Below are 26,287 nucleotides of genomic sequence, written 5' to 3'. Positions count from 1 at the left end.
GGCTTGATCGCGATCAAAAGTGCGCCGTGTTACACCCGTGTTACAAAAACGGTTAAGTTCTGACTTGGTGTTGCAGAACTTGGCGGTAGGACATAATTATATTTCGTGACGAAAAACGTGGCTCGCGACTTACAACACCAGTCAGAAGCGCGTTAGCAATTAAAAAGCATGTTTCGTGGGCTGATCTGTTTCAAATGCCACAATTTTCACAGTGCATTTGAGACTACTTCAGTGAAGCTGAGACACCAGCATCAAAGGACGGAAGCGTACGCTTCATCCCCTGTGAGAAACGCGGATTACTGCACCAGTATAGCGTTCAGTATATAACGTTTGCCTTCTCCGAGCCCAGACAGCAATCATATTTCACGACAAAAAACGCGGCTCGCGACTTACAACACCAATCAGAAGCGCGTTCGCAATTAAAAAGCATGTTTCGTGGGCTGATCTGTTTCAAATGCCACAATTTTCACAGTGTATTTGAGACTTCTTCAGTGAAGCTGAGACACCAGCATCAAAAGACGGAAGCGTACGCTTCACCTCCTGTGAGAAACGCGGATTACTGCACCAGTATAGCGTTCAGTATGTAACCTTTGCCTTCTCCCTGTCCATACAGCAGCAAGACGCAGCCGCCACACTGCGATGCTAAAATATCACACGAAGTTCAGAAACAAAAACAAGGAAATGCTTACCTCTACACTCTGCGAAGACCCGCAGTGTATGCGCACAAAAACAACGGAGTTCTTGCCGAAGATCCAAAAAACGGCGGGGCGTTGCCGAGGCATGAAGGCGGACATCGCCGAAGGCCGTTGCCTAGCTGGCGAAGCAGACTGCGCTCCTAGGCGTAGAACACCTCCCTAGTCCCCCAAGTACCTAGAAGAATCTAGGGGATTTAGGGCGCTTCAGCGAAATAAGTACCCAGAAGCGCGGTACGCGCGAGTGGCGCATGGCAGCGCAGCGGTCGAGCGCTGGGCTTGGGCGTAAATAGAAACACGCCTCCCGGTCACTCCCACAGAGACGCACCCGGACTACGTAGGCGAAGCAAATGTGCGCCTAGATCGAGACATTGAAGTATGGGAAGGGTTGCCCTGCATGATCTCAACAGCAACTCCGCCGCTTGTCCCGACTGCGTTACGAACAGAGCGCTAAAAAATCTTAACGAAGCTGCCATCGAGAACCTCACGGCATACTTCAACACTTGCTTGCGAGCCGGATCATTACCCCGGCAGTGGAAAGCAGCCAAGACCAACTTGATTCCCAAGCCGGGCAAGGCACCCAACATTGAGAACCTCTGGCCGATCTCGCTTACGTCCTGTGTGGGCAAAGCGTTGGAGCATGTACTCATGAACAGGTGGCAGAGGTACCTGGAAGATTCGGGGCTCTACGCAAACACTGTCATCGGGTTCCGAAACAAGCTCGGAACTCAGGACGCCATGATACATCTGAAAAATGAAATCCTCGATGACACTACCAACACCAAAGACAAGCGAGCCGTCTTGGATGTGGACCTGCAGAGCGCTTTTGACAAAGTGAGAGACTGAAATTCTGGCCCAGGTGTCACGGCTAAACATGGGCAAGAGAACATATGCGTACATCAAGGATTTTTTGACGGAGCGGACTACCGAAATCATCGCCAGTGACCTGCGGCTCCAAAAGAAGAAGCTCGGCAGTGTCGGGACCCCCCTGGGCTCAGTTATCTCGCCATTACTTTTCAACCTTATAATGATAGGGATGGCCGAGCGCCTCTCACGAGTCGCGCGGGTCCGACACACCATCTATGCCGACGACATAACAATCTGGGTCCCAGGAGGAAGCGACGGACACATCGAGAATACATTGCAAGAGGCGGTTGACGCTATCGAAGAGGAGCTGGACGGGTCTGGCCTCGTCTGCTCCCCAAGCAAGTCTGAGCTGTTGGTGATTCCTCCGAAAAAGGCAGCTAGGAAGACGAAAGGCAACGAACCTGCGAGAGAGCAAGACACAGTAAAGATCAAGACGAGCGGTGGTCACATGATGCCGGTTGTCGAGAAGATCCGAGTGCTGGGGATGCTGATTGAGCGCAAACGAGTCAACGGCGAGACGATCAACTGTCTGGCGGCCAAAGTCACCACGGCCATCCACCTCATTAAGAGGGTGTCGCACAGAACAGCAGGCATGAAGGAAGAAAGCCTCACCCGGCTTGTGGAATCCTTCGCAATAAGCCACATTACATACGTTGCTGCTTTCCACAACTGGAGGGAGTGCGAACGTAATAAGATCAATGCGCTCATACGCAAAGCGTACAAGGCTACACTCGGACTTCTCGACTGCACAAGCACCGACAAGTTCCTGGCCCTGGGAGTGCATAACACCCTGGAGGAAATCGCCGAGGCGCAGAGGACCGCTCAGCCCGCGTGGCTATCGGAAACAAGAACGGGCAGACAAGTGCTGCGTCACCTAGGCCTGGGGTCAAAGGAAAGGGGACCCTAAAATACAGACGTGTCTGTACCGGACGCAATTAGTAGACGGCTACGGGTATGTCCGGTGCCAAGAAACATGAACCCTGAGTTATACAAAGAGCGGCGGGCGGCGAGGGCCAAGGCGCTCATCGATCTTCATGCCACAGACAGGGGTGCCGTGTTTGTTGACGCGGCGGAGTATCCACATGACAGAAAGGCATTCGCTGCTGCAGTCGTCGGGGCATCGACCGGTGCAACGAGAACAGCGGCGAGTGTGCGGACTCGAGGGGCGCATCAAGCAGGGGGGTGGCCATTGCCCTGGCCATCGCCGACCCGGAGTGCACGACTGTGCTCTGTGATTCTAGGACGGCAGTGAAAAATTACGCCAGAGCAAGGGTGTGTGGTGAAACCGCGCGTGTGTTGCGTGTGGTCGATCTCGCGAGCGAAAGTCGGTGTGTTGTGATCAAGTGGTTTCCGGCCCACATGGGCAGTGATGTGTCGGATCGCGGCAACGCAAACCACAACGAGACGGTGAACGCGGCGGCTCGAGGACTAACCAACCGCGCCGCTGCTACTACGGCCGACCCGTCGTGGTGGTGGGAAACCAAGGACAATATGACTTCCTACAATGAAATTGTGAAATGGTACCGACTAGAGCGAAGGACTATGCCTCCACCTCATCCGGGCTTGACCCGTAAGGAGGCGGTTTTATATAGACAACTTCAAACGGGGTCGTTATTCACCCCGGTGCTGATGAGGCACGTGTGTCCAAGTGTTTATGAAAGTGATCTAAATTGTGTGTGCCGAAAGGACAGAGCCACTGCAGCTCACATCCTTTGGGACTGTGCTGAGAATCCGCACGAAGCTGCACCGATGACAACGATCCCGCCGCGGCTCGAGGCCGCAAGGAGGGGCTATGACCAAGATGTCCAAACCCAGGCCGTTCAGCAGAACTCGGCGGCCCTCGAAAGGCAACGACCGAGCGAAACCGGAGGTAGGCTGCCACTCCAAAAGAGGGGCAGGCGCGGTCGACTAAAGGGAATAGTGCGGCCGCGGCCGAAGTAGAGGCGCCACACGTCGCGAAGGCATCATGGCCGCGTCACGGTAATGCCTCCCTAACAGGGGAAGGCTAACCGTTCTGCACGCATTCACAACGAAGTTTCTTCAGTCACTCACGCACTCACTCACTCCGGTACTGCCCAATGGAGACTAACTGCGTTTTATTCCCCAAGAAGTTTAGGAAAAGGTTCAGTAGCTTTAGGAAAGGCCCACGAAATACCATTAAGGAAAGCTTATATAACAAAAGACTATGGCAAACACTGTCGAAAGCATCAAAAGCTGGATTTATAATGTCTGAAATAACCTCAAGGAGAGCCTGTGTGGCACTGCCTGGGACAAAACCTACTGCGTACTTGAAATAATGCTACGTGCATCGAGGTACTTCGACATGACTTGCAGCAGGTGTTTTTCTAATACTTGAGAGATACACGGCATAATTGAAACTGGGCGATAATTTTCGTCTCTATTTTGTGCACCACTCTTGAAGAGCGGTATGACTATGGCCTTTTTCATTTCTGTAGGTATAATACCACTGGTTAAAATGCGATTCAGCAGCGATAACCGCACATACTTAACAGCATCGAAATTCTGCGTAACTCGTCCACGGAAATCGCATCAACGCCCGGTGATTTACCAGCTTTTAACTTAAAAAGAATTTATCTGAGATCAAGTTCTCATAGAGAAGGAAGGTGCGCAGATTTGTATACGCTGTTTCTTAAAGTACAGTGATCAGGGTGTGGTTGAGCAGTACCAGAAACATGCGAGAACTATGTGTTAAATTCAATTTAAACAGTTGCCCCGTCTGCAGAAAAATGCTACTCAAGTGGTACCAGGCGGCCATCACCTTTGGATATACCTGTTAATTCGTTTGCAAGAGACCTCGTCTTTTTCAGGTCCGAACGAGCTTCTTTGAATTTCTGGCACATATGATTTCGCTTTGCTCGCCGAATCGTGGAATTAACTCGACTTCTACATGTATTAAAGTTCAGTAGTAGCTCCGGACAATTTCGAGCCAATTTAACTTGGGGCTACACAAGTCTTTTTCCATAGTTGCGGCTTATATTTGTGGTCATTTATTCTCTTTGCTACGTAATCTGACCTTTACAAACTGGGTGCATTTGTTTCTATAACTGGAGAATCTGAACAAAACGGTCGTATAAATCAGCTAGAGAGAGTGCATATAACATGAACTGCCAGACGTGTTTTGTGACGCATTCGTCAAAAAGCTTAGCATCAACAATGCCAATTTCCTTTTTCATGCTATTGACTTTCAAAGGTTTGTCATTTTCTACAAAACGATAACAGACGAAATAATTATCAGCGACTTTGTTTCAACAACAGCTGCCTGCATCGCAAAAGCGGAGCACGGAACATTAATATTGACACGTTTACTTCTTTATCTTTATCGGGCGACCACTTCTCACCGCCTAACAAATGTTATCGCAGAGCGCAGGACGCGCCTGCATGTAAAAGACGTTTCTGTAATGTCATCGCCGGCTCCGTCAACTGTTTTTCACCACAACTTGTGTGTCTGACTGCATGTATGCGCGACGCGAATAGTGTAGAACTTTGTGGAAGACACGCCGGTCCCAGCGGTTAGCCTGGAACATTCGACGACTGATCTATAAAAGCCGATGTGCCTGAACCGCTGATCAAATTTTCGACGATCGCCGACCGTGTTCGCCGCTATCGTTGTGCTATAAGTGCAGCCTGTTTTTGTGGACACAGGTTCGCCGAATAAAAGTTAGTTTTCTCTTTCACAGTATTGCTACTGTGTTCTTCAACGTTACCACCACGTGACAATATGGTCAATGCAGGATTTAACCAACTTGCCACAAAGAAATTATTCCCGCGTTGCTTGATCTATAATGCCTTCTAATCCCCATTTAGATAATAGATCGAGATAGGCGGCGACCGGTGGCAGAGTGGAGCGGAGGATGTCGATGTTAATATCGCCTAGCACACAAATGTTCTCGTCAAGAGATAGGGATGACAGTGCTGTGTCATGTTCTGATAAGAATAGGCGAACCTTGCCACAAGGGGTCCGGTACACAGACAAAACAGCCAATGAAGTCTCAGATGAGCATAGTCGCAGAGCAAGAACTTCAGCTTGCGAAAAGGAACGCGGTATTTCTGATACAGACCGCTTGTCTTTAGCTAGTACGGCCACGCCGCCTCCTTTACGCAACGTGCGAGTGTATGAAAACAACTTATAACCTGGGGTGCTATGGATGCGCCGAGTTTCTCGTTCACCCGAGTTTTACCCGAGTTTGCTCGACGGCAGTCAGTGAACGGAGATAGCGTGAAACGCGTAAAAGCTACAGGCAAAAAAATATGGCGACAAAAAGCCGCGTATGACAACATGAGCACATCCTACGCGGCACGCTGCTTCCACGTTTCAAGCGCAGAAGGCTGCACAACGAAACGCGCCAGCGCCGCATATTGTTATCAACGGATTATCGCAACTTAGCAATACCGTGACTGCCCCGCTGCCTGTCTGTACACTTGCCGTGAGCCGCTTGCCACGCCCTCCCGGGCGCGTCAAGGGCGCGCCTCCTCTTTCGGGCACTATCTATTCTCCATCGAATGCGAACAGAGTACATGCGGCGCATTCTTGCACCTACACTTTCACTCATACGAATACGTTAAAATACAACAAATAATATGACGAACATTCTTATTTCTTTAAGTATCTGTGTTTCGTTTTCAATGCTAGAAACTTGTGATGACAAACGGAGGCCGAGCAAATCATTAAATTTTGCACTTCTTGCCGCGAGTGGCGACAGTGAGGCGAAGGCTTAGAAGCGGATACATTAATGAGGGTCGCACGCAGGAGGGAGTGCATAGGGTGATAAGTCGCCCAGGGGCGCTGCAGTGCTATTCTTAATAAAGTGAGTCATGATCCATGGAGGGTGATGGCCACTCTTTCTCTATTAGGGGAATAAAAACGCAGCTTCGCAGTGGTGAACCAGCGCTGGATAGGCGGTGCGTCGAAAAGAGTGCGTTGCACGGCGCCCTGGCGACGAGACGCGGCATATTCCAGCCACCCGACCAGACGAGAAACACGTGCGCGGCCCTATTATATAGTTCGTATGTTTCCGTTCTCGCGCCGCTTCAAGTGGACAGATTTGGTAAAGAAACTAGCGCCATCAAGTGAAGAAATGACGAAGGAATCTTTTTTAAGCTTTATATATGTTTTACAGTCTGTCGCGGCGAGCACGTGTGTTTCTTTAACGGTTGCGCCTAGCTACCTCGCAAATCTAGCAGCTACAGCTCCGGTCGTGCTGCGCCATGGTTTCGGAAGTATTAGTTGGCCTGAAGACAATCCATATTTCTCTGGCTAGACATAAAAAATTCTAATGTTACTTCGCCACGGCATTCAATAGAGAAGAAAGCTCTATCGCATCAACTGACTCGCGCAAGCAAAGGTTTGAGTGCTCCGCTGCTGCATCCGTAACAACGCTGGCTACATTTAGCATTAATTAGATAAATTCAGCGGATGCATCTCAGCGCCGAGTCCTCATCCGCATGCGCATATTTAAAAACACATAGGCAGCTTATTCGCGCGTGCGCCGGCAGTACGCGCACACAACTCGTATTACAAGGCAGCTTCCCTCCCACATAATTCTTGGCAATGAATGGATAATATTTACCTTTCGTATCTTTCGCTTGGTGCGGTGACGTTGGATGGCTTGGCGGTGGTATTGCGAAGGAAAAATGGTAGGTACATATGCCGGATGGTGCGTGCTATTGCTCATTTTGTTTCCGACAAAATACCGACTGCAGATTCTGCTGTTTGGTACTGTCTGCCACGGCTTACCGTCTTAACTATCGAATAAGCCAAGCACAGACGCGAAATTCGATTTAGAAACCAGCCCTCCGCCGCTTGACCGGGCGACAAGACGGGAACTTACTCCGCTCGCCTGACTGCTTGGATCCAACGCCGCCTCTATTCTTGTTCGTAGGGTTTAGATGGAAAGATGCAGAAGGATACATCCTCCCTCATCCCGACGTAGTTGTGGCACTTGTATACGCAACAGAATCGTCGGCGTCATTTTGTTTTCCTTCGACTTTCAGGGCACGCAATGCCACTACCAGTAGCAATTTCCGCCCGCGGGAGCGGCTGCATTGTGCACGTTCTGACCGCCAGGCTGCAGGCTGCGTGAAAACTCCAACGCTGGTTCCCCGTACGGCTGTTCATCGCAGGCGCTTCACTAGGCTATTAAGGCTATTCACTAGGCTTCACTAGGCTATTAAGGCTTTACCGACCAAAAACGACACAATGACCGTCGCTGCTGAATGGCGGTATGTTATTTTAGGCTCCGTAGTGACGCAGTTCAGTGAAAATGTACCAGTTTGTGCGCGGAGCCTCTGCGATGCCTTGCGAAAAGTGCGTGCTTCCCAGCGGCACAATTCATCGCTTGTCATCGATTGCCTAGTGAAAGTGACTCTTAGCACATGTACGCAGTATTTGAGTGTGTTGTGCAGTCCAAGGTGCTTGCGGATTACCTCTGCGGGAGCCAGCAGCAATCGCAGATGGATATCGTAACGACAGCGCAGCAGTCGCATCTTGGCAGGTGAGGCCTCTTGTGTGCAGTTATGAAATCAGACTTCGAACGGAGAGAGGTGTTTGAACTGTTGAGTGCGCAGTGCTTGTGATGAAGAAATGCCATTGCACTGGGTCTAGAAGAGCGAGCGATTCTCGGACGCTGATCGTGTTTACGACGCTGTGGCTGCGATTCATCACCGATGACACAGCAGCAATCTCTAACGACTTCTGCGATACGCACTCCTCAGCATCGTCGTCCCCCTCGGCGCATCGACGCCTTTCAAGCAGCTACAGTGACGTGCCAATAATTATTTACTGTGCGCTACGTCGCCACAATGCAGGTGTTGTGCGGCCATCTCAGCCCGAGAAGATATATGCATAAGCCAACGACAGTCAACGCTTTGTTTTTGATAGTGGTGCTCGGTACATCACCAATGACAGTGCGTTGTGCGTGTTTTATGTCGGCGGTCAAGATTGTTGGTGCCTCTCAGCTCGACACCGCTTCTCTGCTGCCGGAAGATAAGTTGGGCGTGGCCCAACTGTGGAGGGTGCGCGCACAAGAGTTACATGCCTCGCGCGGGGCGTGACCTCTAGTTTTGATTTACAGGCGAACTCGTGCTAAACTCGTGCATAGCGAAACCCCCTCGGAGTTCAACTCGGGAACATGGCGGCGGCAGCAGCAGCCTGTGTCATTGCATCCAGCGGCAGCAAGCGTCAGTATGACCGTCCGGACCCGTTCACCTACATGACCGACGGGGACTTTCACCGTCATTGTCGCCTTTCCAAGACATCGGTGCGCTGGCTGTGTGATGAGCTCGGCGAAGACTCTCGTCTGCGGAGACAGCGTGGCGGGCTTCATTCGCTCACCGTTGTAGAGCAAGTCCTCTGTGCCCTCCGTTTCTACGGGACTGGGAGTTCTCAGGGAAGCGTCGGCGCCGATAGTTACATTGGACGCCATCAAACTACTGTTCGCTACTGTGTCAGAGATGTGTCTGACGCGCTTATCGATGCGGCAGTGTGTAAGCGGTGGCTAGCTTACCCGAATACTGCGGCTGAGCGGGCGTATATAAAAGAATGCTTCCTACTTCGCGGGAACATTACGAACGTAGTCGGGTGTGTCGACGGAACGTACGTAGGAATTAAGGCACCTTCAATGTCAGCGTTACTGTGATTAACATTGAAACAATGTTTAGACAGGTCATATTGCCAAATTTGTCACTTCTTTGTAGCCGTCTTAAATTTTATGTTAGCGACATCTGGCATGCGGCTGCTTATGATACTGACTTTTTGCCGATTGTTCTACTTTTCTGTCAGGATGCCTTGCAAATGGCTCACTTTCTTGGGAAAGAGGTTAATTAAGTATAAATAGATAAATGGATATCACAAATTGTGTGAAGTAACCTATGAATGCTAATCTCATAAAGAACTTGGGTTTCTTCATTGGTGAAGTTACTTAGTATGCGAAATGCTGAATTTTGGTCATGCGTCATCTATCGGCCGCACTATCAAACAGCGAGGAATTGCATAATTTGTTGCAGCGCGACATGTGGATGTTGCGCCAAGCCGGTTGTGCCTATGCATTTGTGGCGAAACGAAAATGCATTGAGAATCTTACTGTGCTGGCTTGCATGAAGAAAATACTTCAGATTGTTTGCTCTGTTGACTGTTGATGCATGTGCCAGAGGTTCAGTGTATCTTCTTGCTTTTGTGGGGGCGGCGTTATTCTGGAGGGATAAATTGTATATTTTCGTCTTATAATGGGGCTCTAATTCTTAAGCAGTAGAACAATGCAGATCCAATGCTCTGCAGAACTCTGTGCACGTGAAGATGTCATGAACCACCTAGGCAGAATTACATATCGGGGAAATGTGATGCAGATGCCCATGAAAAGTGGGTCTTTAAACCACCATGATAAAAATAAAAATTGCAGAGCAAATAGACCTTTTGTACAGCTTTAGAACAACGATCACACAAAACGTGATATGCTCAAGTGAGTAAACGCTTGCCGCAATGCCAAAGTAGGATGAGTGACATGCATCATATATTGGCATTGAACATGTCTCGTAACCGTTATTTTTATTGTAAGCCTCGCTCTCATATCTTTCTCTCCAGCACTCCCTTTACTGAAACGTAGCAGTCTTTCCATTAGTGTCATGATGATAATGGTAACGACAGCAGCAAGACTGGTTAATGCTTGCCCCTTTGATTCCTGTGTGTTTAATGGAAAAGAATATGGCACGTGCATACACCTGTGCTGCAAAAATTAACACTTGTGATTTTTGGAAAGCTAACTTGTGTTGGGACATTTCAAAGATGCGCGCCATTGTAGCGTAATAACTAGAGCATTGGTGAGGTTGAAGACTGGGTGTATTGGTATAGAAGCTTGAAGTTTAATTGCACAACAATTCGATGGGACACAAGGAAGAGAAATACACACAGCAGAACGCTCTGCTGTGTGTGTTACTCTTCTTTGTGCTCCGTCGAATTGTTGTGTGATCCAACTTCAAATAGAGCATTGGGCTTCTTTGGTGCAGGACCGAGGAAGTGTGAGCTATTCGACAACATGCCAGTGTCTTGCCACACAATTATGGAAGTCAGAAGGTTTGCAAACAAAGCTTTGCTTTCAAATCCACCTGCTCATTTAATACAAGCGCGGATTGAAAGAACCATCACACAAAAATAATGGTGAAATCAATGGCCTGTGAAAAGTGTAATTTCTATATTGGCACTGTTGACATAACAGGCGCCATACCGGCCTCAAGATTGTACTGGACAGAGCAGTTTGTTTCCTATGTGCAGCACAACCTCCCGTTACATGCTGTGCAGATAACCAAGGTCAGTTTGTTTTGACGTGGTCACAACATTGACTGTAATCTGTTTTTTTCTAAAGAAGTGCCAAACGCCACCTATTTTTCAAGGACTTCATGGGAATATTTGGCGATACCTTTTTACAGCCCCTCATAACGGAAGTGTGGCCAGCTAGCTTTACTTGGATGCCTTTATAGATTTCTGCTCCTGATCATTGGGTGCTATGAAGTTGCTAAAGTCTATGCAACTGGTGCAAGGCATTACGCGATTCTATAGTCGGATACAACTTTAGGAGGCTGCGGAATCTCCACTTTAAGGCAGGTGAACACAAGCCTGCACCCACGGGCACGCACTCTCGGCTGATGTCGTGCGGCCGGACATGTCTCGTAACCGTTATTTTTATTGTAAGCCTCGCTGTCACACCTTTCTCTCCAGCACTGCCTTTACTGAAACGTAGCAGTCTTTCCATTAGTGTCATGATGATAATGGTAACGACAGCAGCAAGACTGGTTAATGCTTGCCCCTTTGATACACACAGCAGAAATAGCTTGCTGGAGAGACTATTTCTTTACACGTGGAGGCAATCAGCTGCTGCGCTTTGGTCATCTGGGCGAGGCCTCTCCTGTCTTCTGAAGTTGTATCCGACTTTAAAGGATGCTGCTTTTCATACAACATAAAAGGACAAATTGTACAATTATTTGGCCTGTGAAATGAATGCATCAGAAGTGTGCTATGCAAGGGCTTAAGATGTGTGAAAATAACTGCATGCAATTATATGACAATGCTAAAGAATACGTACTATCGAACATGCTTGTAATGGTATATTTGAATCGGGGAGTGTTGCAGTCATATGCACAGTCTATAGGTGATAGCATTATTAAGCTGCTGCTATTTCCTGTCTTCATTGTGAATTACAGACACCGTGGCATTGTGGCTAATCAACACGCACTGTGTTCTTACACATAGCAAGAACAAACAGCAGAATGAAGTGTATGTTGCATTAGGGTATTTTTTGTTTACATGGTCAAAGAGTGGCACAGGTTGTCTTACATTTTTGCCTATATTGAAGAGACACCAAGTGCATGTTGCAAGTGTCCTAATATGCACAGCACAATGTTTACTGCAATAATTTTATTCATGTTCTTGAATAATAAACAAAATATTAAACTGAAAGCTCCTTTATAAGGTTTCGTCTGGGGGCTCGACTGGAGAGCAGTGAGGGAACCGATACTACTGTTGCAGAGCAGCCCTCTGGACCTTGGCACACTTTCAAGTGCACGTGTCTTGCGCTCGCCTACGGCCACCAGGTGGTTAAGTGCCTCCAGCGGCAGAATGTTTTGCTGCAAGAAAAGTGGATTATTGGAATGAATAAACCACATACAAACCATTATTTACAAAGAAAAATGCTCGTTGCACTATTAGTAGTAAGTGCACTTAACTGTGGAAGCCTTTAGCGTAGTATGCATAATAAAACAATGTGTCGGGACAACGTTGCTTTATTTTTCATAACCGGGGTTTTCTTTTGCAGAGCGAATTGTAATGTTGAATAGTGCGCCAGCAGCTGAGATGTACCTGCACCTTCACCAGTGTCTAGTGTCAGCACCAAAAACCTATTTTTGCTCACTGCACAACAAATGCCTCACCCTACAATCCCGTCTTATACAAGCAGATTGCATCCTATGCCCGCAAACATCGCATTTTTGTCCCATTACGCAATTTTCTACCATCCTCGGCTGCATTTCTCTCTCCTTAACATCCATTCTGTCACGCTTATGTTACGCACCTGTTATGAGTTGGCAAAAAGTGATTGAATACGTGCATGGCCTGCCTGCCGATTCTATTTTCTTTTTCTTAATCTCAACTAGCTTATCAGTTGCCACGGTTTACTACGCCATTGTCTTCCTATCCTTAATGCTATCTCGAACACTTTTTGTTCGCGTTCTGCACAGTCCTTGACATCTCAAGTTTTTTTGTTAACCTCCAGGTTTATGTCCCATATTGCATAACTGGTAGAATGCAATGATTCTAAACTTTTTTCAAGGATATCGGTAACGTGGCGATCACGATTCGGTAATGCCTTCCATGTGCTGTTCAACCCATGAAATTTTTGTGTAAGTTTCCTGCTTTATATCCGTACCTGCTATTGATATTTCACCCGGATAAAGATACTCTTCCATAAATTCTGCCGGCTTAATGTTACTCATGAATTTCTGTTATCTCACCAAGCTAGTGAACGTTACCTTCATCTTTTCCATATTTTCGCGGGCCCACTTGCATGTAAAAGCACGAACACTCATTCCTTCTCAATGCCTTCTTTAAACTGCTGGACCTTCAGTTCCTTACTACGAAAGTGACTTAATCCGTGCTCTCTTATTATGCCAAATATGAAACAGTAGAAATATACTTATCTGCAGTTTGTCGATGTCCCCTTCACTTTGTTGGTAGCGAGATTCATCGTCAGTACCACCTTGTCGCATCGTAGCTATATAGGCTGTCTTCCTTTTTCACACACTATGTAATGTTCGTGACGCTCGCATTCACGCAGAGTGGATGAACTCAGCGCACTCGCAGAAGCAGCACCGGACAAGTTGTTTTTTCAGCATTGCGCCGTGAACAGGAGGTGCGCATTGCGATCTGTAAAATCACCGAAGCTATTGGCAGTCTTACGGGGTGCACGGAAAGATTGCTCACGGATGAACAGAACTATCCAAAAATAGTGATCATCGTCGGTCCTGATCACTACGTCGCGCACTGCAAGCTCGTTGTATGAGTTTGTGTACACTGGGCCTCCTCGATGTTTAGCCGCCATGCTCGCCCGGGGAATGGATGTGATAACGCCACCACAGCGTTCCCTCGTGGTGTAATGCGAAGCGTACTAAATTACAAATTAGTCTACAGCACATTCAGTGTACATCTTGTAAGCTTCAAAATGCTTCTAAACCACGTTAAAATAACTAATAGTATTGTACTAAATGCATTTGTTTTATATCTTGCTTGTGCGTGTAATGCACTCGGTGGAACGACAAAGAAGTGAAAGAAGGCACGACCATGCACCGACGGTATGGTCACGTGAGACCCAGTTTGTCGACCGCCCTGAAGGCAACGCCCAAGGAATGATAGCCAGCCAGAGTGAATCTAGATAAACCAACGAAACTAGAGGCTTGTCGAAAGGTAAACTGTGTCTCGATAACATTCGTGCTTTCATCTTCGGGTGTCGCCAGAGCTCGCGAAGATACCGAGTTTCGCCAAACTCGGCGCATCCTGCATAGCAGCCCTGGTATAGAATAAGAACACATGACGTCAGCGGGAACATTTATTTCTGTCAAAACAAAGACGTCACAGATAGACACGAAAGGCGAAGTTAAAGCGCCCAAATGATTCCAGTGTTTATGGTCCGCGGATATTTACATGGTGGCAGTGAAGGCATTACCGGTGTTAGCAATAAAAAAGGTATGAACTTCTGAGAAGGTATCAAACGAGAGTGATATAGCTACGTCCATATACAGGAGTTTTTCGAGGTCAATTGAAGTATCAATGCGAATGAGAGGAGCACCCTGAGCTTTTCTGGCCAGCACCCTTCCGTTGCGTGTCCAGATAAACTTGTAGTCGTTTTCTTTCCCTCTTAGGCGAGCCTGACGAAATAAATCTCCGTTAGCGCGTGTCAGATTGTCGTTGAAATATAGCCGAGGATTTAAAGGCATTCCATTAAAAACATGACTTGGGATACAACTGCGAGAATCGAGCCCCTTTTGCTTGATCCCTCCAGTTTGCGTTTGCAGAAGAAAAGCCGGGATGAAATCCTTGCAAACTGGTAGCCTGTGTGCAACAGCAACATCTGAGGGCTGAAACTCTATATCAAGCTTTTCCGCCACTTGGTCCAGTACAGATATCAGGTAGACAAACCGGAGAAACTGTGTATCTCCTAATTACACCTTCTGGTGTACTGCTCAAGGGCATTGATTTCAGTGGTCATGCTGTGGAGGGCTGCAGCCTGAGAAGAAACTGTCCATGACAACGTCTCGCACTGGGCACGAAGCTGGCCAAGTTCAGCTTGGCTAACCGACACCGCCGAAAGTACGGAATTGTATTTTGAGGACAGAAACTCAATAGACTTCTGCATTTCCCCAACAGTCACGGTCAGCTTTTATCCCGTGATTTTAAATTCCAGAAGTTCTTCCATCTTAACTACAAGTGGTTCTTCAATTGTTGCAAGCTGATCCAGCTTGTTCTCGACTTCTGTTAACTGATGTGAGAACGAGACATCGCTATTGGTGGATCCAGATTGCCTACATGCCTGGCAAGGCCAAGCTTCGCATTTTTCGGACGTCATTTTAGTGTAGGTACCCTCGGCAACCCCCGAACAACTTTTGCCAAGATGATACCCCCCCTTGCACAAAGACCACGTTAAAAATTTACCATCTGCAGGTACCACCTGGGGGCGAACAGCACAAATATTTGGCATCTTGTTGCAGTCAGCACTAAACGAGGACACGTGAGAAAAAATACAAAAGCAGGTTGATACAAGGACTCACCTGCCAACAGCAAGGTAAAAAACGGACACTTGCTGGTCACGGTTTGCTGCCGATTGCAGAGAACCCCGGCGAAGGCGAGGTTTATATCACCGCAGATGGACATGACTTCCGGGGTGTTGACTTCAACGACATCGGTGGCGGCAAAGAGCCGACTAGAAGTGTCCAAGGCAGCAGGTGAGCATTGCGCGTGCGCCGATGTATATTCCAAGACGAAGCAGCCTTTGCAGACGGAAGATACTCCCACAAGCTGATAGGAATGCAGCCACGTAACCTGCCGACAGCAAGGTAAAAAAAACGTTCACTTGCTGGACACGGTTTGCCGCCGACTTCCTATATAATACTAACTGCTATAAGACTGCTAAGACTGATATAATAATAATAATAATAATAATAATAATAATAATAATAATAATAATAATAATAATAATAATAATAATAATAATAATAATAATAATAATAATAATAATAATAATAATAATAATAATAACATTAATAATAATAATAATAATATTCAGCTTGGTTACGCTCACTGCAAGGCAAAGGCCTCTCCCATACTTCTCCAACTACCCCGATCATGTACTAATTGTGGCCATTTTGTCCCTGCAAATTTCTTAATCTCATCCGCCCCCTGCTACGCTTCCCTTCCCTTGGAATCCAGTCCGTAACCCTTAATGACCATCGGTTATCTTCCTCCTCATTACATGTCCTGCCCATGCCTACTTATTTTTCTCGATTTCAGCTAGGATGTCATTAACTCGCGTTTGTTCCCTCACCCAATCTGCTCTTTTCTTATCCCTTAACGTGACACCCATCATTCTTGTTTCCATAGCTCGTTGCGTCGTCGTCAATTTAATTGGAACCCTTTTCGTAAGCCTCCAGGTTTCTGCCCTGTACGCGAGTACTGGTGAGACACAGCTGTTATACACTTTTCTCTTGAGGGATAATGGCAACCTACTACTGTTCATGATCTGAGAATGCCTTCCAAACGTACCCCAGCCCATTCTTATTCTTCTGATTATTTCAGTCTCATGATCCGGATCTGTGGTCACTACCTCCCCTAAGTAGATGTACTCCCTTACCACTTCCAGTGACTCGCAACCTATCGTAAACCCCTGTTCTTTTCCGAGACTGTTACAAATTATTTTGTTTACTGCAGTATAATTTTTAGACCCACTCTTCTGCTTTGCCTCTCCAGGTCAGTGAGCATGCATTGCAAGTGGTCCCCTGAGTTAATAAGCAAGGCAATGTCATCTGCGAATCGCAAGTTATTGAGGTATTCTCCATTAAGTCGTGTGCCCAATTATTCCCAGTCCACGTCTCTGAATACCCCCTGTAAACACGCTGTCAATAGCATTGGAGAGATCGTATCTGTCTGCCTGACGCCCTTCTTTATTGGGAATTTGTTGCTTTCTTTATGGAGGACTGCGGTGGCTGTGGAGCCGCTATAGACCAGAACACAATAGCCTCGCACCCAGACTAAGCGAACGCAAAATCTCGCACCCGGGTTGCCCGGTCGGCCAGCGCCATTTTGTACTGGTCTGCCAATGTGTGTTCGTCGGCGGCCAGTAGACATGGGAAGCGCCAGCTCTAGGTCTCCAAAGCGCGGACATGTGCCCGTTCACGCTGATCCAAAGTACAAGAAGGCATCTGGGTGGCACTGCGTCGTGTTTGGATACCAAAACAACCAGCGTAAAAGGTGCACTTTAGTTAACGCTGCTTGCAAAGAGCACAACACACGTATGGAATCGTGCCGGTGTGGTGTTTTCAGCTTACACCGATTACCATCCGCAACGAAGAACGCGAAGCCGCGCCACCGGTGGATAGCTGCAGTGAATAGGAAGAACTAGCAACCCAGTAAATATGCACGAGTGAGTATCGCAGGTGATGCTCGGCGATTGCATGCTTTCAAAACATTTTAACTCAAAGGGGACCATTAAAAAATGCATTTGAAAAGTCACGGAGAGCACAAAACGAAAAGACCGGCACGAGCGAAGATACTGTTCCAGGAGAGCAGGCCCTGTCTCTACAACGGCCCCTACTGCTCTCCCGGAAAAATCAGTGCGGCTATCTTGAAGCTAGAGCTCCGGAAGGCGCGAGAACGGTATAATCCGGCATGACTGACACAGCATGAGCGCCGCAGGGGCGAGAAAATGTGTCTGATGTACCGCGCCTATGCAAGGAGAATAAGTGACGCCAACGAGGAACTTACCGCATGCTTCTGAGCAGTTATGGGAGAAACACCGCTTTCCGCGAAACTGGTCGCAAATCATACGCCCGGGCAAAATTTTGCCGCGTGATGCATGCTGAAAAGTAGATTTTTCATAAAGCTATATCGCGCAACGTTCAATAATATATGGCACCAACACAGTGCTGTACATTCCTTCACAGGTTACGTGCCAGAAATACGGAGATATTACAGCTCACACGTGTTCTAGCATATAGCACGCGGTTTGTACAAACGTAACAGCGTAGTTACCCGATGTATTCGCTGCTGCAGTCTACACGGCACTCAGTGTGGCCATTGAGGTCTTGCATGAGGTCTTGAAGTTTGATTGAATCTAGACAGCGAAAATGACAGGTTAGAAAAAATCGAAACACGCCATCCGCCCAGCTAAAAAGCCCAAGTTTCGCTTCTGCGCCGGGTCGCATCTCCCGGTGTGGCAGCCCAGGCCTGCTACTTCGCGGCGCTAGGAATAGATGGCGCGACCGGCGCTCACCAATATGGCAGCGCGCTTTGAATTCACGGTGTTCTGGTGCATAGATATCTCTCAGTATTTGACATACGGTTCGTCTACACCCTGATTGCGTACTGTCTCCACGACTGCAGATGTTTCGACTGAATCAAACGCTTTCTTTTAATCAATGAAAGCTATATATAAGGGTGGGTTATATGCCGCACATTTCTCTATCACCTGAATATCCCACATTATCTGTGCGGCGCTTTCGCCGGAAGATAGTGTGGTACGGGCGTAACGCCCTCACCTATACCGGTGTCAGCACACCCGCTTCACCTATGAATAAATCCCGGCTGTGTTTTGTCTTCCACTTTTGCAGCGCTTGCATTGTCATCTTATTGGGCCTCTTTCCTCTATTTTCGAATTGGTATAGAGTGCTGTCCGAGGCGACGTTGGTGGCCTAGCTTTTGTCGTCAACAGTGTTTGGTCGGAGAGCAGTTATTTGCTTTGTGAAACCTGCTGTACTCTATGAAAATATGTGGCGTTGACAGAAATGCTTATTGCGGGGTCTATTTTTGCATTTGTCTCCTGTCTTCTATTTGTTTTTGTTATTCTTTCCCATATACATTTTTGTTATTCTTCTTCCCGTTTTGAATGTTTAGAATCCCCAGCCCGTGCCACAGGAGTGTATAATTTCTTTTTTAATGTAGCGTGTGTTTACCAAAGTTGGAATTGATATGCACTTTGGTTAGAGGTCTTGGTTCTCTCTCCTGTTGCGAAATATGCTCCTTTGAAGCTATAATCCAATCTAGTTAACAGATGTTATTTGTGTGCTGCTGGGTACCTGTCTTTTTTTAGTTAATACAGTTTTTTATGTATGCGCTGTACCATGTATTATATAAATTTTCATTTCCATATCAGAAGCACTGCTGTTTACATATGCTAAATATTAATTTATGTGCTACTACAATGCTGGAATACCTTAGTCACACTGATGTCTTTAGACGGTCTTCACTCCAGTTAAACGTAGTCAAAATACAACGCATAAGTTATCGGCCTACCTGTGCACCCCCCTCCCAAACAAAACCACTTATTGTGGGTGCGCAGCTCCACCCCCCCCCCCCCCCCCCCGCGATCAAAAATTCTACCGCCACTCCTGGACAGGGGCGGAATGACGAAGCTGGAGCGACGGTGACACGACCACGACATCATTATGACAGCGGTCCGACAATGAAGCCACGATAGCGACGGCCCGACGATGACGGCATGATAACGGCTGCGTAATCACAATTTAATGACCACACTACGATTATAACAAAATGAGGAAGTAAGATTGACATCGATCGAAGGACGAATGCGATATGAAGACAAAGATATGACGTTGCTGTAGTGATGAGAATGATAAAACGACAGCGTCATGACGACTGTGTCACACTGAAGGTTTAATGACGATGGCATGGAGACCGCCCGATGACAAAGCTGGAATGACGACGATGCAGAAGTCACGACGGTTTCACGACTCCTAACACGCGCCTAGTTACCTAAGGTATTAGACCACTGGACCACTGGGGCAGTGTAAGAGGGCGCGAATAATAATATTTGGGGTTTTACGTGCCAAATCCACTTTCTGATTATGAGGCACGCCGTAGTGGAGGACTCCGGAAATTTTGACCACCTGGGGTTCTTTAACGTGCACCTAAATCTAAGCACACGGGTGTTTTCGCATTTTCGCCCCCATCGAAATGCGGCCACCGTGGCCGGGATTCGATCCCGCGACCTCGTGCTCAGCAGCCCAACACCATAGCCACTGAGCAACCACGGCGGATATAAGAGGGCGCGAAGACGACAGTATGACGAGCGTAGGATATCATGGAGCTCGAATGACAATGAAACTACCACGAAGGCTTCACGACCAAAAGAACACACCCAGTGGCCCAAGCAGGTAGTCAACTTGATCCGTTGGCTCGGCATAAGATGTTAGACAGACAGACAGACAGACAGACAGACAGACAGACCTGGCGGCAGCGAGACGACAGGAGAGAGCGCAGAATTGAGCGTGCGTTTACTTTTTCGCGCTCCAGATAAGCCAGGAACGGAATCCAGCCGTGGACCACTGTGGCCTGCGACTGCGTTTAACTTCGCAACGTGCTACCGTCAATGCTTTGGCGGGGGGCGTGCGCCTTCACTAAACGCTTCTGCGTCTGCGCCGGGAGCCAATGAAGACTACAACGCCGTAGTCGTCACTGGAAGCGGTCACATGGCGGCAGCCAGACGACAGAAGAGAGCGCAGAATTAAGCATGCGTCTACTTTTTCGCGCTCCAGATAAACCCGGAACAGAATCCAGCCATTCACCACTGTAGCATGCGACTGTGTTGAACTTCACAACGTGCTGTTGTCATTGCCTTGGCGGGGGGCGTGCACCTTCACTCAACGCTTCTGCGTCTGCGCCGGGAACCAATGAAGACTACAAACGCTGCAGTCGTCACTGAAAAAAGTCACTTGGTGGCAGCGAGACGACAGAAGAGAGCGCAGAATTGAGCGTGCGTCTAGTTTTCGCGCTCCAGATAAACCGGGAACAGAATCCAGCCAAGAACCACTCTAGCCTGTGACTGCGTTGAACTTCGCAACCTGCTATTGTCATTGCCTTGGCGGGGGGCGTGTGCCTTCAGTTAACCCTTCGGTGTCTGCGCCAGGAGCCAATGGATACTAGAAATGCCGTAGTCGTCGCTGGAAGCGGTGGTTATGCGGCAGCGAGACGACAGGAGAGAGCGCATAATTGACCGTGCGTCTACATTTTTGCGCACTGGATAAACCCGGAGCAGATTCCAACCATGGACCACTGTAGCCTACGACTGCGTTGAACTTCGCAAAGTGCCTTGGCAGGGGGCGTGCGCCTTCACTAAACGCTTCTGCGTCTGCGCCGGGAGCCAATGAAGACTACAAAAGCCATAGACTCCGCTGGAAGCGGTCACTTCGCCGCAGCGAGACGGCAGGAGAGGCCGCAGAATTAAGCGTGCGTCTACTTTTTCGCCCTCCAGATAAGCCCGGAACGGAATCCAGCCGTGGACCACTGTGACCTGCGACTGCGTTTAACTTCTCAACATGCTACCATCATTGCCTCCGCTAAACGCTTCTGCATCGGCGACGGAAGCCAACGGAGACTACAAAAGCCGTAGTGGTCGCTGGAAGCGGCCACTTCGCGGCAGCGAGACAATAGGAGAGAGCGCAGAATTGAGCGTGCGTCTACATTTTCGCCCTCCAGGTTGGTTTGTTTTGAGAGCTTGAAGCTTGTTCGATTCTGTTTCTTTCTTTTTCGTACTCGGCTGCTGTCAATATTTTCTATCGTGTTTGGCTGGTGCTCTATGTGAAACACCAAAGCTTCGCGCTTTGAAGAACTAACAGAGGACTAGCGAAGGGAAATGAAAGAATTCAAGAGTAAGCTTGAACTCGATGTACGGAAAGAACTTCACGACTTTGAAAAAAGCCTTGATGATTTCAACGCGAGGTTTGAAGAGGTCATGAAAAGAATGAAACCCTCGAAAAGGAAAACCAGGAGATACGAAAAACCAACGAGACTCTCATGACCGAATGCATTAAAATGAAAAAGGAAGTAGAAGGGCAATAGCTGAGGATCACAGCTAATGAACAATACTTCCGGAACTGCAGCCTCGAAATCAAGGGATTGCAGGAGAGGAAAGATGAAAACTTTGTGGAAAGAGTGTGCCAAATTGGAACGTCGCTTTAGCATAAGGTTGAACAATCATCATCATCAGCCTGGTTACGCCCACTGCAGGGCAAAGGCCTCTCCCATACTTCTACACAACCCCGGTAGTGTACTTATTGCGGCCATGTAATCCCTGCAAACTTCTTAATCTCATCCGCCCACCTAACTTTCTGCCGCCCCCGGCAACGCTTCCCTTCCCTTGGAATGCAGTCCGTAACCTTTAATGACCATCGGTTATCTTCATCCTCATTACATGTCCTGCCCATGTCCCATTTCTTTTTCTTGATTTCAACTAAGATGTCATTAACTCGCGTTTGTTCCCTCACCCAATCTGCTCTTTTCTTATTCCTTAACATTACACCTATTATTCTTCTTTCCATAGCTCTTTGCGTCGTCCTCAATTTGAGTAAAGCCCTTTTCGTAAGCCTGCAGGTTTCTGCCCCGCGGGTGAGGGCTGGTAAGACACAGCTATTATACACTTTTCTCTTGAGGGATAATCGCAACCTGCTTTTCATGATCTGAGAATGCCTGCCAAACGCACCCCAGCCCATTCGTTTTCTTCCGATTATTTCCGTCTCATGATCCGGATCCGCCGTCACTACCTCCCCTAAGTAGATGTATTGCCTTACCACTTCCAGTGCCTCCCTACCTATTGTAAAGTGCTGTTCTCTTCCAAGACCGTTAAACATTACTTTAGTTTTCTGCAGATTGATTTTTACAACCACTCTTCTGCTTTGCCTCTCCAGCTCAGTGAGCATGCATTGCAATTGGTCCTTTGAGTTACCAAGCAAGGCAATATCATCAGCGAATCGCAAGTTACCAAGGTATTCGCCATTAACTTTTATCCCCAATTTTTCCCAATTCAGGTCTCTGAATACCTCCTGTAAACACGCTGTGAATAGCATTGGAGAGATCGTATGTCCCTGCCAGACGCCTTTCTTTATTGGCATTTTATTGCTTTTTTATGGAGGACTACGGTGGCTGTGGAGCCGCTATCGCTATCTTTCAGTATTTTTACATACGGCTCGTCTACACCCTGGTTCCGTAATGGCTCCATGACTGCTGAGGTTTCGACAGAATCAGACGCTTTCTCCTGATCAATGAAAGCTATATATAAGGGTTGGTTATATTCCGCACATTTCTCTATCACCTGATTGATAGTGTGAATATGGTCTATTGTTGAGTAGCCTTTACGGAATCCTGCCTGGTCCTTCGCTTGACAGAAGCCTAAGGGTTCCTGATTCTATTTGCAATTACCTTAGTAAATAGTTTGTAGGAAACTGACAGTAAGCTGATCGGTCTATAATTTTTCAAGTCTTTCAAGTCAAGATTAGGATTATGTTAGCGTTCTTCTAAGATTCCGGTACGGTTGAGGTCATGAGGCATTGCGTATACAGGGTGGCCTGTTTCTCTAGAACGATCTGCGCACCATCCTTCAACAAATCTGCTGTTACCATGATATTCTAGCTGTAGGGTTAGAGGCTTTCATACTTTGGCCTTTCTTGATCAGAGCGTCTCGTTCGATAATTTACTGGTATCCTGCCTAATGGAGTTGCTACCGATTTCCATTGCCCACTCCTTAATGGTGCGCACAAGATTGTCGTTCCCTGCTTCAACACTAGGGCTCTCTTCCTGAGTTAAAGCCGAATACCTGTTCTGTAGCTTGATCTGGAATTCCTCTATTTTCGCTCTTACCGCTGACTCATTGATCGGCTTTTTATGTACCAGTTTCTTTCGTTCCCTCCTCAGGTCTAGGCTAATTCGAGTTCTTACCATCTTGTGGTCACGGCAACGCACCTTGCGGAGCACGTCCACATGTCGTATGATGCCAGGGTCAGCGCAGAGTATGAAGTGTATTTCATTTCCACTCTTGCCGTTCGGGCTCCTCCACGTCCACTTTCGGCTATCGCGCTTGCGGAAGAAGGTATTCATTATCCGAATATTATTCTGTTCCGCAAACTCTACTAATAACGCTCCCCTGCTATTCCTAGTGCCTATGCCATATGCCATAGTGCCTATGCCACTGCCTTGTCTCCAGCCTGCTTCTTGCCCACCTTGGCATTAAATTCGCCCATTAGTATTGTGTATTTTGTTTTCACTCTACCCATGGCCGATTCCACGTCTTCATAGAAGTTTTTGACTTCCTCGTCATCATAACTGGATATAGGGGCGTAGACCTGTACAACCTTCATTTTGTACCTCTTATTAAGTTTCACAACAAGACCTGCCACCTTCTCGTTAATGCTATAGAATTCCTGTATGTTACCAGCTAACTTCTTATTAATCAGGAATCCCACTCCTAGTTCTCGTCTCTCCGCTAAGCCCCGGTAGCACAGGACGTGCCTGCTTTTAGCACTGTATATGCTTCTTTTGGCCTCCTAACTTCACTGAGCCTTAGTATATCCCATTTACTGCCCTCTAATTCCTCGAATAGCATTGCCAGACTCGCCTCACTTGATAAGGTTGAACCGGATGACACTGAAGTCATGCGCAGGGTGAAAACTCGCAACGACCGGGTGCTAGCTAACATTGTCGTGTGGTTTAAGAGCCGCTGCAAGCGTGAAGCCTTTCTTCAAAAGGCGAAAAAGACTGGGCTTACCATGAACGACCTTGGCCACTGCTCAAATGAGCCCGTTTTTGTGAACGAACATTTGTGCGCACAATTGAAGCTCCTCCTGGGCAAGTCATTGAGAAATAGAGAGCGTCAAACTCGAAGTTTGTGTGGGTCAGGAATGGTCTAAAATGTTTGTGTGGGTCAGGAATGGCGTAAAAATGAACATAACGACTCCTGAATTGTCCGAGTGAGATGTGCACAGGACACGGATAAGATTCAGTAGGCCTACATAACTGTAATTCTTTGTTCTGTTCACAAAGGGGTGGCCGTTGCACCCGATGAGGTAAATAAAATATTTATGTTAGAAAATATTAAAGGATTCACAAGTTTCCGCTTGAATGTAAGGTCGCTACGAAACAAAGATGAGTTAGGTATTCTGTTATACAGTTTCAATTTTCAGTTTGACGTCATATTCATAAACGAAACATGTCTTAGATCAGAATGTGACACTCCAAAACAATAAAATTACAGCTGTTTTTCGGAACGCAGAAATAACTGGAATGGTGGCGGGTTGCTTATGTGAAAAGTGTCAGATCCGATTTAATGGAAAACGTTTCGTCAGTGACGATATGACGTAGAGAGTCTTGTTGTCCAGTCCAATGATCATATGTTTGCTGTCATGTACCGCCCGCCTTATGGGAATTTACTCAATTTTTGCCTACCTTGAAGATCTGTTTATGTATGTAAATGAAAATGATTTGACACTTTTACTTGGCGAAGATATTATTATTAACATGTTGGACACAACTCCCTCCCCCCCGCGGCACATGTTGCAGACGCTTTTATATTCGAATGGTTTTCACTGCACAGTTAAAACGGCAACATGCATTACAACGGCCTCTAGCATATTAATAGATCTATTCATTACCAATTTAGCACCGCATGATAATATAGGTGGCGTTCTCGCCTACCATATTAGCGATCACTTACCTATATTTCCGTTTATTAGGTCGCCGCACCAGAGAATTGGCACACAACTTTCAGGTAATCGGAAAATTCCGAACATTAATCGTATGATGCTTGAAACATTTCGTGGTAAGTTAAAAAGAATAGATTTGGACACTACATATCACGCGGATAGCATTAATGAAGCGTATGATACATTCTTATGTCTGTTTCAAGAAGCCCACCATGAGTCATTTCCTTTAATTACTGTAAAGAAATCCAGCCAATCGCTCAAACCTTGGATTTCGAACTTATCCGTTTAACTTATAAAAAAAGAAAGACCAACGTTTTAGAAAGTTCTTGTCGACGAGAATTCCTGATGACTGGGACCAATTTAGACACTATAGAAACAATACAACCTCCTTCCCTCGTAACGCGAAACGGGAATGCTTATTCACCTTTTTGGATTTGGAATGTAATGCAAAGGCAGATGTAGTATGGAAACGGATAAATGAATTATTTAATCGCTCACCTCCCGCTCAAGATGCTCTAGAGATAAGCGTAAATTGTCTGGTTTTGAAGGGCAGGAAATTGGCTGAAGCTTTCAATTATTTTTTTGTCAATCTAGTGAACACTTCGCGCTATCTTAGGGCTGTTAATCAAATGCAGAGTAATAAAAATGGTATATATCTGCACCCTACGATTGTGAATGAGGTTATAATGATATTTAACCTGTTTAAATATGGCAAAGTCTGCGATGTGGATAACGTACAAATAAAACCTGTTAAGTACCACTCACACATATTTATAGCCGAGCGATTACTACTCGCAAGCCCCCCCCCCCAAACAGATGCAACTCTATAAAACGATTGTGATTCTCGAAGGAGGTGATAAAGACCAGTTTTTTTCACTATCGCCCCATTTCCATTCTTCCAGTGTTCTGAAAAGCACTAGAAAAAATAATGCATGTTAGAATGGAAAATTTCGCTTGTAACTTTAACTTAA

General features: G+C 47.0%; 1 pseudogene; it reads left to right on the top strand.

Annotated features, from left to right (window-relative positions):
- Positions 1-1,340: 1,340 nt before the first annotated feature.
- LOC142575060 (uncharacterized) overlaps positions 1,341-26,287 on the top strand; it is a 151,639-nt pseudogene continuing 126,692 nt past the window's right edge.

The sequence above is a fragment of the Dermacentor variabilis genome, chromosome 3 (assembly GCF_050947875.1).
Source record: "Dermacentor variabilis isolate Ectoservices chromosome 3, ASM5094787v1, whole genome shotgun sequence".
Classification (NCBI taxonomy): Eukaryota; Metazoa; Arthropoda; class Arachnida; order Ixodida; family Ixodidae; genus Dermacentor; species Dermacentor variabilis.
The sequence above is the reverse complement of the archived record's forward strand: the minus strand, read 5'-3'. Positions and strand labels throughout refer to the sequence as shown.